The sequence below is a fragment of the Pithys albifrons genome, chromosome 3 (assembly GCF_047495875.1).
Source record: "Pithys albifrons albifrons isolate INPA30051 chromosome 3, PitAlb_v1, whole genome shotgun sequence".
In the NCBI taxonomy this organism is placed as follows: domain Eukaryota; kingdom Metazoa; phylum Chordata; class Aves; order Passeriformes; family Thamnophilidae; genus Pithys; species Pithys albifrons.
Window position 1 is genome coordinate 60,931,707 of NC_092460.1, and position 12,801 is coordinate 60,944,507.

General features: G+C 35.2%; 1 protein-coding gene across 7 annotated transcripts in view; it reads left to right on the top strand.

Annotated features, from left to right (window-relative positions):
- Positions 1 to 12,801, top strand: part of PPFIA2 (PTPRF interacting protein alpha 2) — a 317,857-nt gene that overhangs the window by 285,555 nt on the left and 19,501 nt on the right. The window lies entirely within an intron of this gene.

Here is a 12,801-nt window from a genome sequence, read left to right on the forward strand (position 1 = left end):
CAACAAAGAACCTCAAAATGGTGATGCCAGAGCCAATTCTTTTTTTCCTTAAAACAGGTAAAATACCACTTACTGTAATTTGGTTTCTCTTTTACACATGCAAGTTCAGTGAAATGGCTTTCAGCCCAGTTAACAGTTCAGCAAACATCCCTTTCAGTTCAGTGGTAGTTCTGGTGCAGGAAAGCAAGGAGTCTCCCCTTGGTGTGAAACAAAGGTCTAATTCATCACTGATCGACACAGCAGCAATGTGGTAATACTCATGAGCTTCACCAGACTTTGCCATTAGCTTCAGTTTAGATTGGTTAGAAGTTATTAGAAAAGGATGGATTCCTGTTAAAATTGTATCCATGGTATTTCTTTCAGTTTAATGAATCTCTTAAAAGAGAAATACTTAAAATTCTGAATTTCTAATTTTGCATTCTTGAACGTATTACACTTCATCAGTAATTCCACAAGGATGCCTCTACCCCAGGGCCGAAGATGGATGGCATTTCAAATTGTCAGGTCCTGCAGCCAGTAGGTACTAATGTTCCATCAGGTGTCCTGGCCACCTGCTCCCTCAGTAGCAAGCATGTCCATTGATCCTGCTCTGACCTCATGAAGTTACAAACACACTGCAGCATGTTATAGTATTTTAGCACAATTTCCATGCATAGAAAAGGTACTGAATAGTACATTTCACTCTGAAAAGTTTAATGAGAGAATAAGGTAATTCTGGAGACCAGTTCTCTCTCTGGTGATTATAGTGTCATTAACCAAAAATTCAAAGTTTCTCTGCTTCTTGCTTAGAAGATGCCATTTACATGTAAAATTTCTTTCAGTTTTAATTGACTACTTAGACATCATTAAAATGTAATTAACAGTCTCAGTGATATGCTAGACATTTATAAACCTCAAATGAGTCTCTATTCATCCAACATTTGGTTATCACAGTAGATATATTAGGAATAAATTTTATTCCTATAGCATCAAAGAGAAACTAAGGAAGTTGTGTACAATTTTTAAATGATACCCAACATTTCTTAAAATAATCTGAAAAGATGAGCTTGAATTGCCTGACTCACCTATAGGTATTTATTCTCAGACATTAAACAGATGATATCTCTAGTTAATATTGAAACCTTTTAGGTCTTATTATATGTAAATTCAGCATGCAGTCCTAGGAAACAAAAGATGAAGGTAAGGGGTATTTAGAGTGTTTTTCTATTATTTGTTGAAAATAAGTGATGTTGGGTTATGACAAGGAGTAATGCATTTCACTTTTATTATTTTTTAAGTTAGCCATTATATTCCACTTCCCTTGTTCTTTATAAAAGCTATTAATATTTTGTATGTAATATCTTCTGCTTTTTGCCTGACTTTCAGAGCCTGCTTGGCTAATGAGTAACTTCTTCAAGAAAACTCAGAGTTCAGGAGTAGGAGTATTAGTGGCACAGATACCCTTGTTATATTCTGATTAGTGAGAGATACCTCTGCTCAAATTAAGGTGCAAACAAGACCATATGCTTTAGTCAATAATATGGATTTTATTCAACATTAAATGTGAGGTAGACAGATTGAAAGAGATAGGAAAGCAGTGAGGAGGGAGGGAGAACAGGAAGGAGAGATAGAGGGAGGTCATGCAGAAGATAGTCATCATCCATGGATCTGGCAGCATCCTATTGGTCCTTTTTCACCCTAGCCCCAGTGGTGGAGGTCCTGGAGTCATTCTTCTGGGAGTACCACCTTTATATAGTCCAAGTTCCAGATATCTACACAGATGTTTCCATGACTTGGTGTGGCATGTGTATCAGCAGTTGCTTCCTTTGCCACAGTTTGCCACAGGGGGATTTTTTTCTGGATTCATTAATCAGGATGTGCTAACCAGATCTCACTTCTGCCAGGCCTGGCATTAGTGCCTTCCTGTTGCAAATTTCTCTCTGTCTGCTCCCACTGGTGGCTTATTTTATGAGAGGTTCCTTCTGTGGCCTTGACATTGTTTTGAGAGGCACAACTGTGATCTTTAAGGCTTTACAACCCTCTGCCACTATTGCATTTATTTGAATCCCCTAATGATCCAAATAATTTGCACTCATCTAGGCTATACATTTTGATTAAGATATACTCTCCAAAAGACACCCATTACAAAACGAAGAATGGAGCTTTTAGTATTTTTTTTCTCCCAGTGATTAACCCATGTCTCTGTGGAAAACAGTTACTTAATTTCCCATTCTGAAATTTGTAGCTGACTCTAGCTACCAATTCTCCAGGACTGTGTACACAGACCTTCATAACATAATCCTTTGTGGATGTTGTGTGAACTGTGCATGGTTACTTGGCCTTGCCATTCACTCAGGGTTGCCATGGTAACCCAAGGCAGGACCCAGCACAGGAAGTTAAGGTCAGTCCAGTCTGCATGGCAACTACTAAAGGTTTGCACAAGGTTCAGGCTCAGGCACAGTGTCCTGTGGAACAACAGAAGTTGAGCAATGTGTGTCCAACAAGGCAATTCATACCTCATAAAATGAGTAGATAACACTGTACCTAAAATAAAATAAGCTGTATTTCCCTTAAAAATGCATAACTCCACCAATCTCATCTCAGGTAAATTAAGACACTTACAGAAGCTGTATAAATGTTTTACTCTCCTTTTCACTGAAATAGCATACACTGGAGACTTTATGAAAATAATGTTTAACAATGAACTTAGCCAAATTTGAAATAATATCAACAAATAGTTGTGTTCGCTGTAACTGTCCTAGTGAACATCAGTTGTTTTCTCCTTGTCTGCAGTTTTTCTTTGGTGTGATGTCAAATTGCCCTTACCCAGAAGCCTCATTGGTGGCAAATACAGCTCTAAAGAGTCTTGCTTTGTCCTTGCACACTGTTAGTATAGCTCTGAGTGCCAAGAGTATATATCTCTCTCAATTGTAATGTTTGATTTGATCTGCAACAATATGCAGAGTAGCAGCGAATAAGTATCTGCCTGAAGAAGTGAGAAAGCTGAAGAAAGACATGCTGTGTGTTGCATAAAGTGTGTAAAAATTGGTCATAATCCCTGACATTTCATGGAATGTGTTTATATTATCCTGTGCAAGGCACCAACATGAGGCAAGGTTTGAGGGACATTTAAGGGCTGTGTAGTCCTAGATTGCCACACAGAGGTAGTTTGACCTTGTGTACGCTGGTAGTGCAGTGGGAGATTAGCCTGAGCCACCTGCAGCAATCACAAATACAAAATCATCTCCATGAAAGAGAATTTACAAGCAAGTCAGCTCTTCTGGATCATGCTGGTAGGATTCCAGAAGATGATAAATCCCCCAGTTTATTAATATGAGTCAAGAGCAGAGCTTAACTTCACTCTTTCTTCAATTTTATTTTATTTGACTACAGACAAGAATGAATTAATTCCATAATTCCAAAACAAGCTTAAAATATGAAGTTTGTATTTTGCACAGATAATCAAAGTAAGCCATTCTTTCCCAGGAACCTGTTTTTGGGGAGATTTACTCCACAGCTACATGTTTTAGTTTACCAGCCTCCTACCTTCAATTCATTGCAGAACAGCCTTGATGTGCCAGGACACATATTATGTGCTTCCATACATGAATAAAGACTTATAAAATCAAGACATAAGTAATTCTTCTATGTAAAATTATGGTCTAAAAAGAAAGCCTTAGTATTTATAGCCTTATAATTAACCTTGCAGAGAGAATTGCTATGCTGTTATGTCTCAATTGACTACAGTGATGTACATACTAAACCGCAGGAACATCCATAAGAACAGAAGAGCATGTTGGATTGACTCTTTTCCTTTCGACTTAGAGAAAAAAAAAGAATGATAAAAGTTGATAAGTTCAATTGATAAACAGAAGGCTCAGTTTTGGTTTTTTAAAGGGCAAATGCAAGTTTTAGATCCCTGTCAGCAGGCAACTTGAAAAAATGGTAGACCATTTTGTGGAATAAGAGTATGAAACACTGTAGTTATCATTGAGTTGCTTTTGAACCCACATGATGCCCCTTTAATTACATTAATTAGTTAGGTTTTATGTGTGCAATAGCAATTAGAATTTGAGGTAGTGTATTTGTGACTGCAAATAATTTCTGTCCTCTGCAGCATACAAATAAGTCTTTCTAATGTTATTTTTAATTACACACATTTTGGAAAATTTAATCCAGTTGAGTTAATTAAAGTCCTTTTCTGTGCCATCTATCTAATGTTCCTGTATACTTAATGCTTATTAAACACCTTTATATCCTAAACATATGGTACTTTTATTTTAACAGAATATGATGCCTTTTTCACCATCAAGTCTTTTATTTTCTGCATTGGGAAAATTCAAATTTTGCATTTAATTTCTTTCCTTTCTACTTTGTCCATGAGAAACTCCCTGATGTTGTTAGTAGCTTTCAAACTGATCATCAGTTCTTACTCCCCTTCTAGCAAACAATACAGTGCACAGTAGCTATTGCTTTCTATTTTCTCATTTCAGTGCAGGAAGGAAAGGTATGTTCTGTTATGCAGTTTAGAATTGTCTGCTGTGTGCAGTGTGGTTTTTTTCTGTCTGGATCAGATCTGTCTGGATCAGTGTCTAGTATTTGAGACATACATAAAAATGAATTTTCTTTTTAAAATTAATTCCTCTAGCAAACATTTTTAACAGTTGCTAGAACATTGGTACACTTTCTTTCAAATCATTAGTCAGTCAAAGCTTTTGCAATGTTAAAAATGTATTTTGCTCTTACATTGATGCTCAGAGCCTTTTTAGCATTAAACATTTAAAGGTAAAAGGATATTTATTTTGCAGAAATTATTAAACCTTACTTGGATTATTCTGATGATTGAAAACAAGGATACAACATATACAACATAACATATATTAGTTATTCTATAACTAATCTTTTTTTAAATCTTGTAATTTTTAGAAATTATATTTTTTATTTTTTGCCAATTTTTTAAAATTCTTTTCCCCATAAAAAAAATAAAAAAAAACTCAGAGGAAGATGCAACGAGTAGGAGTTCTGGTTCAATATACTCCAGCAGGTTCAAAATTAAAACCTTTTTCAGCAAAGGTGTTCAAATGACTCTTTACAGTTAGCTCAGTAGAAAATGAACATGAGTCATCAATGCATTTTCAATTCTAGTGCTGATTTCATCAGATTTGTTAATTTTTGAACAGTTCTCTAGTTCTTTACTTATTGAATTCCTTGGTTGTCCTTTGCTTCCTTAATTTTCCGCTTCTAAACTTTCTGAGTATATTTGTCATTTGTTTCTATTTACTTTTCTGTGTGGTACTTTCCTCTCTCCCAGCTATTCTGCTGAGCTCACACACATGAAAACAAAATTTAAGTTCTCAAAAACAGTGCCCTCCTCAACTGACTGAAATGTCTGCAACTTCTTAGTTAATCAGAGAACAGGCTTTTCACCCCAGGTTTTCTACAGCTATATCTACCAAGTGTCTTTATATCTCTGTAAATCAGTTGTTGATAGAAAGACAATATTTTGAGATGTCTGGGTTTCATTCAGGTGTATTATTTTCTTTTTATGATGGCAATTAAAAGACACTGAAGAAATTTTATTACCAATGATGGCATTCTAATTTCTCCTACATATACTATACCCATTACATTGGCTATAATAGGTTACCTAGAGAACAAATCATTCATACCATTGCTACTGATCTAGTGTTAGTGTGACTGTCAAAATTAAAATGCTGCCTGGCATAAATAGCCATTGCAAAGGTTAGTCACCAATGTACATGAAATCTGCATGTTAAAAACCAGGCTAACAAAAACCAATGACGTCTAGGTAATTTATCATTTATGTGATATATTGTTGAAATACTAAAGTGCACATAGAAAAGTAAACCTTGGTATGTGGTCCACTCAGTTTTACTGTGTCTGTGTAATTTGCTTAAATCCACAGATTTGGGATTTTCAAGATTTTTGAGGTTACAGAAAAATCCTTATGAAATTATTCAAATCAAAGCAAAAAGCTTTGATTTGAAAATCTACTCCACATTCAATGTTTTTACAGCTCTTCGGCATGAATATGTATTGTAGATGGAAGACATGCTGTGATGAGTGGTACCTAATAAATAGCCAACATGAGTTTAATGAGAATATAATTTTGACAGATACATCTGTTCCTCACAAGAAGTTCTTTAAAGCATTTAAAGACCAGTTAGAAAGATTTCTATAATTATAATGGTGGTATTATTTTATCTATCATATTTTATTTTTTATGGACTACTATATGTTCATTAACATTTATGTGCTTTTTTTTTCCATTCATCTCCCTTCATCTCATGAAAAGCATATCTGGGTAAGTTAAAACAACATGGCTGCTGAATATATCAATCTTCAGCGCCATGTTTATTTTTTGTGTTTTATTCTTATTTCTTTTTGGTTTCCCGTGAACCTTATGTAACAAATCCATGTAGAAAACTGACCCAAGTGAAAATATTCAGAGTATTCAAAATAATGGTAAACCTTGAAAGCATACACAAATTTAGGTCAGGACTTGCTCCTGAAGAGCTTAACAGAATTAATTAACTATTTGGAGATAAATTCTGTCATTTATTTTAAATAAATGAGTCCTGGAAGGTCTATATTTTAAAAATAAACACATATTGGGAGATCTAAAGATCAGAATCACAAAAACATTTGAAAGTTTAAGTCAGTATAAAAGTCATGAGAGTGAAGGCCTAGTTTAATAAATGCTGTTAAGGCATAAGTTCTGTTAAATCACAGAAGGCTCACAGAGTACACAATTTCTTTTTTTTCCTGTTTGAGCCCTCAACTTGTTTCACTACAAACATATATGCAAAAATGAACCATTTGTACATATAATTTTACTGTTTTCTTTTTCACCAGTTCATTTTGTTTGGTTTGGTTTTTATAATAGTTAACCTGATATGAAGTTTAAATCTTCATCTCCTTTGATCTCTTGTACAAATGCTATTTCTCCTTGAACAAGAATTTGGAACTTAAGGAGGAAATTTCACCTGTTTAAAGCTATAACTTTCTAAAGGTGTAAGGGTACAAAACCTAAAGATTACCAGCATCATTTAGAATATGTAATTATGAAATGGCTTTAAAAAAGTAGATTTGATGACATTTGATCAACCTGGAGATACCGAGGGTCTCTAATGCAATACAATGCATACAACATTGCAAGACTATTTGTTATGCGAGTCTGTTTATTTTACAGATGGATTTTGTTTTTCTCTTTTTAATAGCATCTCTCTGCAGCACTATTTTTTTAGGGTGTATCTTAAGCATTCTTGAATGTTCTTCACTTAGTTTAAGATACATATCTTCAGAAAAAAAGCAAGAATGCTGCCCTTCAGCTTGCATACAGTTCAGAGGTACACCTATACTTACAACATTGTTAATCCGTTATCTGGAATACTGTGCAATTTATACTTCCATATTTTATGGATTTAAAAACTTCTCTTTATTAGCTGCATCTTGATTTCTGTATTTCAGACACTTTTTCCAAAACCTCCTTAAAGTTTTATACAAAGCTTTTTGTAAAAAATAGAAATTGAATTTTGGCCATTGTTTTCAGTCTGAATATTATATCAGATATCAAAAAGGAAAAAGAATGAGGATTTCAAATTATTTAAAAACCGGAACAATTAAGTCTCAAGGTTGAAAAAAAGATTTGACCCAAGTTATAATTATTGCAGTCTTTAAATCAGTTGACTCTTTTCGGATTAAATTAAATCAGCATTGTGTGGCAATAAGAAGCCTTGAGACTCTCCCCACTCCCTCACCCCCACTTCTTACTTTAAATCTTGCAGAAAATAGAAAGATAAAATGTAAATTGTTATTTTTGTAAGATATTTAATATCATTATTAATTCATACAAATTTGACTACTTATTTTTTTCATTCAGTGTCCTGAGTAACAGAATTCTAGCCTGTCTTAAATATTTAGTAAATGACAACAGAAAGCATAAAATCCAAATCCAGCTTAATTAATTAGAAATCTTCTTTCCTGATTTTTGCAGTCTTTGAATGTGTGCTAGATTTCATGCCACAGATGTGTTAAATCTTAATTTAGAAATAGGATTACTAAAACAAATACACCCTAGTGGTCTATTATCTGTCTGTTTCTCTTTTAGAAACAAATGATGTATAATATTTTGTTATAAACTAAACATCTTAGTATCAGTGATAATAATAATCATAATATCAGTTAATAATCATAATCAGAGGACCCGCTAAGTAAAAACTTCAATCTGTTTTCTTTTTGAGCAATTGTTTATGAGTAAAGGCCATTTCACAATCTAAATAGCCCATTAGCCAAATTTTTAAATAACTTCTGCTTGTGTTTTACAAACATAATTTGGCTTATGACTACACTGTGCCTCCTTTTCAGTTTATCTCACATTTATTATTACACTTTAACTAAGAGACATTATATAATATGTGCTGTATAATATCCTTGAGGACTTCTCTCATGGACCCTTCTAGAACTATCAGAGTAAATCCTATTATTTGCAGGAATATGAAGATCTATGTTGAAACATTGTTCAAGTTTCTTCAAGACAGTGTGTGTACTTTGTGTATTGCACAGAGTGCATTATGTGTGTTAAAAATCATAAGCTGTCATGTCTTGTTTGCTTGATGGGGGGAGCCTCATCTTCATGAAGAAAATTGAATGTCACTGAATGACACGCTCTAAGTTATCACTGACTACCTACACAAATTCTATTTAAAGATTATTAATATTTTAATAAAATTTATTGAAATTCACGCAATGAATTGATGGCACCTGCTGCTACAGAGCTAGACTTTTCCTGGGGCACAAGAGAAGGATATACATGAAATAGAAGATTTGCAAGATAATAACACCATTTCAATTTAATAATGTCCCCTTTCCTATTTACTCCCATGTACCTCTCCTGTCCAAAGGCATTCATAAATCCCCATTTATGAGCCAGTTTGGCTCTCAAATTTGTAAGTTGATCTAGGATGTTGTATCTGGCTTGTAGATAAATGGTGCTAAAGAAAATGGCCCAGTGTAGCAGTGTCTTTAGGAAGTAATTTTGGGCAGGATTAAATATTAGAAGTCAAAGCTAGGTAGGCAACCCTGCTTCTCCAACACACAACTCAACAACACAACTTGATATTACATGATTTTTTTCTTTGCTGTCTTTGATAAGAGTGTGCAAACAGCTCACTTTATGAGGCACTTTCTAAAATACCCCAATACAAGTATTTCTCAAATTTTAAATGAATGTTAAACAGTTGATGTTCATGAAATTTCGTGACTGCAAAACCAGGCTCAGGGTAATGATATATTTTAAATAGCAAATTCCTTTTGCTCCTGTAATGTCTCCAGGAAGGGATTTTGTTTTTTTTTTTCATGAACAGTAATAATGTTATCTTTAAAAATACAGCTTTAATTTGGAATTCATTCCAGTAGTAGTAAGTGGTTTAGAGCCCTATCTTCAAAATAATAGCATTTCTAGTAATGCCTAATTAGTGTCAATTTTTCCCTATCAGCTTGTTTTCATATGTTGCCAAAAAACCTAAATGAGCATGGAAATAATTGCATTTTTATTCCCAACTCCTTACCAATGCAATGTGGACACATTATAACATGTAGTACTCTTCTGACAAAGTCTGAGGAGGAGAAAATCCCCATGTTCCCCTGCAAAGGATCCTTTAAATTAGACAAACTGTATAATGCTTTCCATGATCCCCAAACTGTATCTTTGTAATAAAGGAGAGTGATGAGCTTTAGGGTATTCATCTCTTTGTTCCCCTCTGCTCAGTTGTATGTTTTTGTAAGGAAAATTGAACTGCAGTCACCAGGATTTTGCTTTGGAGTCCTGGTTTTGAGAAGTCAGTGACTATCCCATAATGACAACAGTAGACAACATTCTGTCCATTCTAAAATATTTGATTCATATTCCAAAATAGGCAGATCACCGGATTCATTTTTCTGGTGATTTGCACTATTGGTCAAAACTATATATGTTTTTTCCTACATGATACTTTTAACTTACTGAAATAATGGAATTTTTTCTTATAGTGCTAGTTCATATTAAAAACCCCACAAAACAAACCTCATATTAGTTTTCATTGACTTCTAATCAAAGAATGCTTCTCTTGTCAAAACAGAAAATCTGGGTTTAGTTTTGGCTTATAAATTGAAGGTTCAGGCTCTACAGATCTCCTAGTCCATATTAAGAAGTAGTCAAAGACTAATGATCAAAAAGTAAAGTATAATTTAAATAAACTTTTCTATTGGAGTGGTGTTTAAAAGAAATATCTGAGGAAGGAAGTATAAGTTTTGAAGCATAAAATTATTTTTAAGGGAACAAAATAATATAAAAATCCTTTTAGAATTCCTCCACATCAATAAGATGACTGTATTTCTTGTGCTTGTCTGAGTACAGGATTTTTAAATTTCACTGAAAGTATTTTTAATCACAAACAATTTTCTTCCACAAGCCAAGACCATTTGGATTATGTTTATCAAGCAGTAGGCTTTGGCTATAGCATATATAGAAGGCGTCTCATTTCTGGCCTGGTCCCATTTCCTTCAGCCAAAATCAGTAAGCTCAACTATATTTTCCTTTAGCTCTGTGAGCCAGACTGCCTCACAAGTAACAGAGGTGCTTTCCTGCTCTCGGGAGAGTGTATTGGTTTGAGGATCGCTGGAGTAATTCTGAGCCCCCACAGCAAGCCTCAGGCTGGTTCAAATATTGCAAAATCATGGAGGACTCTAGAAATATGTACTTTGTAATTCCAGTATAAAGGAATCAAGTTTTTCATCGAAGTGAGACCTTTTAAGTGCCAATTCCTCCTCTGCAGGAATCTCAGTTCTCGAGACCACACAAAGGTTTAATACTAAATTAAAGAAAGAGGCCAAAACTTCCTCCCCGTCTCCTTGTAGATCAGGTGCTGCTGCTTTCCTGCTTAAAGCAGGAGGCAACACAAGCAAGGAAAGCCAGTGAACATCACAGCCACTGTCTCCTTTTCTACTTAGCATGTTAGCCAGCCCTGGTCTTTCAAATGGGGTAATTGAAGAGAATAGCCCAGATGAAGAAAAATCTGGGGTCAGGTTCCTCCAAGGCTGGTGTCTCCATGGGACTCCTGACTGCAGCAGGGGTTGCTCCCCAGGCTTGGGCTGGCTCTAGAGGAGGAGTTCATTGCACAGGGTTTTGTGGAGTCCATGGTCTACCATGGGATCCTGGAAGTGCCCAGGTGAGGAAGCTGTCCCTCCCTAAGGCTGGCCATGCATGCTCACAGGCCTGGTAGCTGGGCACCTTGTTGTGGCATCTGAGGGAGGTACAGCACTGCTGTAGCACCCTGCAGAACCAGCTCTGAGGGAAGGTTGCAACCCAGATACCTCATCCACAGGTAGCTGGGCTGTGGCCAAGTCTGGCCTTGCCTTAATTCCGCTCTCCTAAGCAGGGAGGTGAACACATTTCTATTGGCCTTCACTACTAGTCTCCTTGGGAATATGGGGTTCCTGAACTTCCATCAACTGCTGAGGCTAACTTGGTGTTTTTGTAGCCATAGAGCAACTTCTCATTTTACAGTGTCTTGGGACACCTGAGTGACAAAGAGTAAGGTGTGGGAGAGGAAGCTGGATCAACTTCAGTAATGCTGTCACGTATTTGCAATGTTACGTATTACTAAAGCATAAACACAGAAAGTAAAGCAGCTTTCCTCCTATTAATATTCAGAGCCAGGGATTCAAACCTGTATGCAAAATGGCTTATTTGAGTGCCATTTTCTGCTAAAGCCAAATTTTCTCAGTCTTGTCCCTTAGTAGTCCAAAATCCCCAAAGGACTACTTCTTGCAAGTAACATCACTCCATTGCTTTTAGCTGCTGTGATTTTGTAGTACATGTATTTGAAAGGCTTCTAAAGCAGTGAAGAATTGCCAAGGGATAACTGAACCACAAAGACTGTAGTAATAAAGGAGAATAGAGCAAAATGGAAGCTATAATTCCAATATTTTCTTGTTATGTGGGAATGTAAGCAATTCTTAATACTACATTACCACAGTCACTGTCTAATTTGTTTTTCACTACAGCTTGTTGCTGAGAGCATTCTTTTGTGTTTCACTCAGTAGGAGGCAGCAGAAAACATGTTGTTAAATACCAGGAAAAAAAGGCTTTTGAAGGACTGCTTTTTCTATGCCATTACTGCAGTGGATTCTTTATTCCTTTTCCAGGATTAAAAATGTCTTTTAATATAGAGCATAAAATATTTTTAATATAGAGCATTTTCTTGGCAGTCTAGCTGACTAGTCTATACATAACTATATCAAATATTTAATACCATTTTATTAAAAGTATATTTTAAGATTTGAGAATGATGTTTTACATACACACTGATTGTAGTCCAGGAAACAGAAAAACTGTAGATGTGGGTGTTAGACTGGTAGCTGATTGACTCAATAGAAATGTATCTATGTATATGTATAAAATCAAGAAACCTCATCAATTCTATAGTTATAAAAATATTTACATCAGCAAACCATGTAGGTTTCTTTTTATACATAATCAATAATTAGCAAATCCAAACATGGAATTATTAAAGATACAGCCAACTCTTAAACAACCACAGATGGCATATTTAAGGTGCAGAATTGCTGTGCTCCAGAGACCCTAACATTGTGTGTAGCTGATGTAGCTGGTTTAGTGCATTACATCCATGCTTAGTTCAGGTCTAGAAGTTGCCATTTCTGTGCCTTACTGTGACATTAACAGACCAGAACTAAGTTAGACTCATGAGGAATCCCTCAGTTTTCTCTCCATCAATGTCTTTTTTGATATGGGTGATCCTT